Below are 9,620 nucleotides of genomic sequence, written 5' to 3' on the forward strand. Positions count from 1 at the left end.
CCAGGCTGAAAGGAGCTAGGAACTCACATGGCTGCTAGGTGGGTGGCAGGTACTCAATTATTTTGTAAGTTTCTTAAATTAAAAAAAATAATAAACACAGGATTAACCTCTTCTCCACAAGTTATCCCCCATTCTTTCCATCAGTGGTCACACAGTGCAGCCACAACCAAACACTGCTGTCATTAGGGTAGAGAGATGTAGCCCACGGGCGCCCACACTAAGGAGTGTCACACACCATGTTCTTCCAGTGCGCGTCTCCTTTGCCACCATGCCATCCCTGTCACGTGGTGACGAACTGTGAGTGTGCACTTGCCTAGGCCATGAGACGCCTGATCAGACACTACTCTGGGGGTGTCTGGGTGGACTGAGCAAAGCGGGTGGCCCTCCCCTGGGTGGCGGACCACCATCCATCCACAGAGGCTGAGTGGGAGGAAAGGCTGCCCTGCCCCCAGCCCCAGGGAGACAGAATGCCTCCTGCCCAACCACCCGCAGCTGAGGCATAAGCCGTCTCTCCTGCGTTCAGACTCAGCCGCAACACGTGCTCGCCTGGGTCTCAGCCCATCAGTCTCCGGGCTGGAACCAAGCCTCCGGCTCCCTGGGTCTCCAGCTTCCCACTGCCCATGCTGATCTTGCCATTGCCTAAGTACATGAGCCACTGCTTTGCAACACCTCTCCATCACACCCACCCACACCGGAGGGCTCTCAGAAGACTCACAGAATATGTTTGCTACGAAAAAAACTAGGCATGAACTTTAGTTTCTTCACACAAAAACAAATTTTAATTTCACTTTCCCATGAGCTTTTTTCTTTCTATTTGGAAGGCAGAGTTAGAGAGAGAGAGAGAGAGAGACAAGGAGAGAGAGAGAGAGTCGTTTTCCATCCACACTGGTTCACTCCCCAAATGGCCACAACAGCCGATGGCTGGATCAGGCCAAAGCAAGGAGCTGGAGCTTCTTCCAGCTCTCCCACGTGGCTGCAGGGGCCCAAGCACTTAGGCCATCCTTGGCTGCTTTCCCAGGTGCATTAGCGGGGAGCTACATCAGAAGTGGAGCAGCTGGAATCAAACTGGCACCCTATAGGATGCCAGTGTTGCTGGTGGTGACTTAACCCGCTGTACCACAACACGAGCCCCATCCCATGAACTTTTAAAGTAATGTATATAATATATACATATACATATGTATACATGGACACACACACACACACACACAGGGTCTTTCTAAGATAGAGAGTGTGCAATCCTGTTGGTTGGTTGTCTCTTGCAAGCCCTGACTGCTCCCACGTGAAGTTGGTGGAGACTCATTTGAGAACTGCCACGTTCTTCGATCCAGGGTGATTCTCTCCTCGACCTGGTGCCACTGCAGGCTGACTCTTCCCGGCCCTGTTCCACCGTGCAGGGCGGCAGGCTGGGCGCAGCCAGACAGGGCTGGAGTCCTGACTTCGCAGGAGCTGCCCTGCCGCCAGCAGGGCCCTGCTGGGCCTCAGCACCCTCGCCAGGGAATGAGAAATCACCGCCAGGGGGCAGCACACCTCACACAGTACCCTCCATACAGGAGCTTTAAATAGCTGTTAGATCAAGGGTAAGGAACCAGAGAAACTGCTTTGGAGAACTATGCTTGAATTGTCAAAACGCTGAGCACGGGCCTGCAGGATACTGCAAAATGACAGCATGAGCCTGCTTCGGCGGGCCACAGGCTCTCCCGCTCCCAAGTCTGTGCTGCGCCGGCCCGCGAAGGCCTAAGATCTGAGGATAAGCAGGGAATTACTCTGCTCGCAGTCATCTCCTTGGGCTTACAGCCCAGGGATTTTCTCTCAGGAAAACTGATGTAGCCTTATAAAAAGAGCAGCATCTATCACGGCACACGCGCCTGCTCATCTCCTCCATAATCCCCACCCCGTCCCGATCGCCTGCGCTCAGAGCCGGCTCTTCCCCGAGAGTTCCCAGCACCACGGCTGATGCCGCCGAAGCACCTTGCCTGTACTCCCTGGCCTCCGCACGCCACAGGCCTCTTGCTAAGGGACAGGGCTGCACAACACGCCTCTCCGTGGGTCTCCGCCACAGGCAGGGCCAGCTCAGCTGCGTCAGCTCGGCGACACCATTGATCCTCCTGTCCGTCCTCTCCCGCACCCCAGCCCCACCACCCATCACTTCCGCACTCACCCACTGTGCTCCCACAGCTCTCTGCTTCCGACTCTCGCCCAGACTTGCCTGGCTAAATGCCCACCACTGGGCCCCAGACAATTGGCTCATCCTTCAACCTCTGCAGAAAGCTTACTCAACTCTGCCTCCTGAACCCTCCCAGCCCCCATCCTGAGTGTCTCCCTAGCACAGCTGCCGGCTTAGGCTGAACTGATGGTGCCCATGACAGCAGCCCTGTCCGAGCTCCTCCAGAGGAACGAGTGTGTTCTATTTAGCTCTGTGTTTCCTGGACTTATCAATGCGTGAGGCATACAGAACAGAGTAAGCGAGCACACGAGGGAAGCGCATGGGTGTGGGGAGGGAAGAGGGTGTCACACAAAGGAGGTCTTGGCGGTGACAGAATAGTTTTGTCTCTTGACTGTGGTCATGATTGGGGAGGGGGGAGTATTTTATTTACCTTTATTAATTTGTTTATTTATTTACCCTGGCAAAGAGACCGCTCCATCCCATCTGCTGGTACACGCCTCGCATGCCTGTAACAGCCAGGGTTGGATGAGGCTGTAGCCAGGATTCAGGAACTCCATCCAGGTCCCCCAGGAAACGGGCAGGGACCCAAGTGCTTTGGGCCATCACCTGTCACCTCCTAAGGTACACATTAGAGGGAAGCTGGAGTCAGGAGCAGAGCACCCCAGGCGGCTTCTTAAATGCTACACCACGAATTTAAAAAGCCACGTGTGAAAAATGGCAGAGCCATACACACATTACAGCAGCGGCCATGCCTTGTCTGTGCCGTTACAGTCACATAAGGTGTCACCATGGGGAACTGGAGGAAAGGGCTGCCGGGTCCCCCTGCTCTGCTCTTCCAATTTCCTGTGACTCTAATTATCTGAAGACAAGGTCTCCTGAAGAGGAGAAGCACACACACAGGCTGGTTTTACAACGCAGTGAGCAAATCGAAGGGTGGGTTTGTCAGCTGCAGAAGTTTCCACGGTCTGCTTGAAGACTGGAGCAGCTGGCTCAGCCGATGGGCCACGGGGTGCGAGGTGACAGCAGAAACATAACCCGGAGGCTCAGTCGTGTAGCAAGCTTCTGCTCCAGACATCTCCGCATGGGGGGTGCCTCCCAGGCGAGAGCCCTGAGAAGAATGGATTAGGGCAGGGCAGTTGCAAGGGATAAAGAAGGAAAATGCATGGTTCTGCCTCGGCTAACTTATGTTTTCTGTTCAATTTTATTTGAAGATATGAGAGAGAAAGAGAGAGAGAGAGAGAGAGAGAGAGAGAGAGAGACCTTCCGTCCACTGGTTCGCTCCCCAAATGCCCAAAACAGCTAGGACTGCACCAGGACAAAGCCGGGAGCCAGCAGCTCCATCCAGGCCTCCCACGAGGCGGGCAGGGATCCAAGTACTTGAGCCATCACCTGCTTCATCCCAGGCATGTTATCAGGAAGCTGGATTGGAAGCGGAGCAGCCAGGACTCAAACCGGCAATCCAACATGGGATGAGAGTGTCCCAAGAGGTGCTTAACCGCTGACCACACTCCCACCCCCACCCACCCAGCTTACATTATCCGGCCACACAGAAGGAAGCTGAGCAGAACAAAGTCTGTGCTTGGCTGACCTAACGCCTTGGGAAGCTGGGGTGACCCAGAATTCCACCTGGGTCTTTAATAACTCAGGAGCCCTGAGAAGCTGGAGGTGCTAAAAAGTGAGGCTTTGAGTCCACAGACACCATGAAAAGCTGAAGGCCTCCACAAACCCCGTGCTCTGAAACCCTGAGGTCCCTAGCGACCAGGATAAGCTGACAATCTAATGGCTTCGAGAGAGCCCAGAGCCCTAAGAGCCAGGAGCCTAAACCCTGACATGGCTAACAATACAGGGACTCAGAGGTACAGGAAGACTTTTGTTTTCTTTTTTTTAAAGATTTATTTATTTATTTGAAAGTTGGAGTTACACACAGAGAGAAGGAGAGGCAGAGAGAGAGAGAGAGAGAGGTCTTCCATCTGCTGGTTCACTCCCCAACTGGCCGCATCGGCCAGAGCTGTGCTGATCCAAAGCCAGGAGCCAGGAGCCTCTTCTGGGTCTCCCATGCGGGTGCAGGGCCCAAGCACTTGCGCCATCTTCAACTGCTTTCCCAAGCCATAGCAGAGAGCTAGATTGGAAGTAGAGCTGTGCTGGCGCTGTGGCTCACTTGGTTAATCCTCCACCTGCAGCGCCAGCATCACATATTGGCGCCAGGTTCTAGTCCCAGTTGCTCCTCTTCCAGTCCAGCTCTCTGCTGTGGCCCGGGAAGGCAGTGGAGGATGGCCCAAGTGCTTGGGCCCCTGCACCCTCATGGGAGACCAGGAGGAAGCACCTGGCTCCTGGCTTTGGATTGGCATAGCTCCAGCTGTAGCAGCCACTTGGGGGGTAAACCAACAGAAGGAAGACCTTTCTGTCTGTCTCTCTCTCACTAACTCTATATGTCAAAAAAAAAAAAAAAAAAAAAAAAGGAGAAGAATTAGAGCAGCTAGGTCTCAAACCGGCACCCATATGGGATTCTGGCACTGCAGGCGGCAGCTTTACCTGCTATGCCACAGCGCCGGCCCCTACAGAGACTTTTGTAAATTCAAAATTTGAATAACCTGGGGCTTCTAACAACCAAGACCTATAATAAACTGAAACTCTTAGCAACTCACGTTGCCTAGCAACCTGGGGACTCCAATTGTCAGAGACTCCTAGCAACCAGGAAGATGGCACAACCCAGAGGCCAGTATGCTTCCCACCTGGGCCAAGATGGCCTGCCCTCTTGCGGTGGCTGTGCACTGAATCTTGAGGGATGGTGTGATCAAAGAGACACAGCCACAGCGGGAACCAAAGACCCATGCTTAAAAGTATGATTCTGCCATTAACTACATATTCTTGGCTTAACCTCCTTGTGCATCCAGTTCCTTACATATGAAATGAGGTGATAATTATCATCTCTAGCCCATAAAATGACTGCAAGATGATGTAAGAAAGTTTATAGGAGAGAAACATTTTGACAGGTGTACACATGCACGCTGCCATGTTGGACTGCACCCTCTCCCTTTGCATCTCCACATCCATCAATCACACTTCCAAAATCGCTTTCCCATCTATTCCAGCTCCACTGCCACCACCAAAGTCTCAGGTCCCTCCCTCAGGTCCCTTTGTGTCTGCATTGCCACCAGAGACCCTTGCAGCACACAAGTCCTATCATCACTTTTTCTAAAGCCTTCCACCAGCTTCTCATTGCTCTTGAGGTCAAGTTCAACCCCTCAGCACACTACACAAGCTCTTGGTGATCAGACTCATGTTTCCAGCTTCATCTCCAATCACTCTCCCAACACCTACTTCCTCCCTTTATTCCTGAGACAAACCTGAGAGGTGAGTATTATCATCTCAGTTTCACAGATGAAGAAAGCGCGACTGAAAGACGTTCAATAACTTACCTATGTGAAGGAATGACTTGAAACTACGGCTGATGCCAAAGCCCATGTTCCAAGACCCAAAGCTCAAGACCCATCACTGCCTCTCTGAAACCCCCTAAGGTGTGATTTTTCTGGTTACTCTCTGAATAAACCGTCGTTGGTAACACCCGAGTTCCTCTATCCTTTGCTGAGCATCTGCTTTGCTGGAGCTTGAGGTCTCACCACCAGGGGGCACTCTCCTTGCACATATTAAAAAACAAGTAGCTCTACTATCTATCCGTGAGAGCTGAGACACCACGGCGACCACACCCAGAGACGCCTATCTGGTGGCCCATCTCCACTTGCCATATAGCTCACAGCACATGATAAAATTTTAGGAGAAATGGTTGGAAGCCTGCTTCTATGTTGCTCTTCCTGAAAAAGGTTTGGTTATTAACATTTTAGTGGCTGAAATGTCCTTTTTATTAACACTCTGCCTGGTAATAAAGCAGGATAACCTGAGTTGTCAGAATATACATTTTCCCCCATAGGACGCAATAAAACTACTGTCACTCTCAATTTAAATAAATACGACCTGCCAACACCTATATTTGCACATCGGGTTCTCAAGGTCAGGGTGTGGAAGCCGGAGTAGAAGCTTGCTCATCACTAGGGCAGACTAATGCCCCCTCTTACGTGTGAGAGGACAAAGATCCTCAAAGGGAAAAGGAAGAGCCAAAGCAGGGACCATGTCTAACTTTCCAGAACAATCTGCGCACCAATATGTGCCTCCTGTGATTGACACTGAGCCATAAAGAAGCCCTCTGACACGACAGCACATACACCACACACATCACATACACACCACACACAGGCCACATACACACTACACACAGACCACACACACATCCCACACATACACACCACACACACACAGCACACACCACACACACACCATACACATCCCACACATACACACCACACACAAACATACAGCACACACACAGACCACACACACCACACACACATCCCACACATACACACCACACACACACCACACACACACACCACACACACACACCACACACAGAACACACCACACACACCACACACACATCCCACACATACACACCACACACATACACATCACATACACAACACACACACACCACACATACGCACTACATATACACCACACACACACACCACATACACATTCCACACATACACACCACACACACACAGCACACACCACACACACACCATACACATCCCACACATACACACCACACACACAACATACAGCACACACACAGACCACACACACATCCCACACAGACCACACACATACCACACACACACACAGCAAACACACACCACATACATCCCACACATACACACCACACACATACACATCACATACACACCACACACACCACACATACACACTACATATACACCACACACACACACCACATACACATTCCACACATACACACCACATATACACCATATACACACCACAAATCATATACATACACATCACATACACACCACATACACACCACAAATCATATACATACACATCACATACATACACACCACACACATCACACCATATACATATACACCACATACACACCACACACAGACCACACACACATTCCACACATACATACCACATACACACCACACACACCACATACACACCACACACCACACACATCCCACACATACACACCACACATACACATCACATATACACCACACACACACCACACACACACACCACACACACAGCACACATAAAACACACCACACACACACCACACACATCCCACACATACACACCACACACATACACATCACATATACACCACACACACAACATACAGCACACACCACACACCACACATACTACATGCATACCACACATCACATACACACCACAAATACACACCACACACCACATACACATCCCACACATACACACCACACACATACACACCACATATACACCAAATACACACCACACACATCACACCATATACATATACACCACATACACACCACACACATACCACACACAACATACACACCACACACACCACATACACACCACACACCACAGACACATCCCACACATACACATCACATATACATCACACACACCACACATACACACCACATATACACCACACACACACAGCACACACAGCACACACCACACACACACCACACACATCCCACACATACACACCACACACATACACATCACATACACACCACACACACACCACACATACACACTACATATACACCACACACATACCACACACCACATACACATTCCACACATACACACCACATATACACAGCACACACACAACACACCACACACCACATACACACCACACACACCACATACACACCTCACAAATACCACACACCACATACACCACACACATACACATCACATATACACCACACACATCACATACAAACCACATACATGCCGTACACCACATACACATCACACACCACATACACATCCCACACATACACACCACACACATACACACCACATATATACCACACACACCACACACACTACATACATACCACACACCACCTACACACCACACACACCACAAACCATATACATACACACCACACACAACATACACACCACACACCAGACACATCCCACACATACACATCACATATACATCACACACATCACACATACACACCACATATACACCACACACACCACACATACACCACACACACAACACACATACATACCACATATGCACCACACACACAACACATACAACACACAACACACACACTACATACCACACACCACAAACCATGTACATACACACCACACACCACATACACAACACACCACATACACACCACACATATACCACACACATCACACCACACACACCACATATACGCCACACACATCACATACATACACACCATAAACCACATACACACACCACATACACACCAAAAAACACATACAGACAGACATACAACACACATACACACATACCATATACTACATACACACATATACACCACATATACACACATATACACACACAGCACACACACACAGCACATACACACCACACACATACACACCACACACAATACACAAACATCACACACACTCCACATACACACACCACATATACACCACACATACTCCAAATAAACACCACACAACACCACACACCACATATACACCACACACATACACACACCACACATACCACATACGCATCACACATATATACATATCACATATATACCACACACATCACACACACTACATATATAGCACACACATACACACCACACACACCACATATACCACATACACCACATACCACATATATACCCCACACCCCACATACACACTACATATACAACACACATATGACAAACCACATACACACCAATTGCCACACACATACACCACACACCATATACACACCACATATAAACCACACAGATCACATATACACCACATACCACATGCATAACACACACATCACACACACCACACACACACACACACATACCACATACATCACATAGACCATACACCACAAACCACATACACATACACCACACACATCACATACACCACATACACACCATATATACACCATACATATCACATGCATACCACACACATACACACTGCACATACACCACATAAACACCACACACTACAAACATACCATATATACAGCACACACACACTCCACATATACACATACCACATATACAGCACACACACACCACATACCACACATATACACCACACACATACACCACACTCACGCCATTTTACATCCCTAGAGCTAACAATAGCATGTGATGGGCTAAGTGTCTGTGATCTGAAGGGTGGGGATATAAAATTGCTCTCCCCACATCTTCTCCCTCCCTCCACCCAAGAACACAGCCATCCAGAGAGGTTCCCATGAGCATTCTTGCCTGCTACAAAGGGGGAAAGGGGACCAGGTACTGGACCTAGTGGTTCAGCCCCC

The sequence above is a fragment of the Oryctolagus cuniculus genome, chromosome 17 (genome assembly GCF_964237555.1).
Source record: "Oryctolagus cuniculus chromosome 17, mOryCun1.1, whole genome shotgun sequence".
NCBI lineage: Eukaryota > Metazoa > Chordata > Mammalia > Lagomorpha > Leporidae > Oryctolagus > Oryctolagus cuniculus.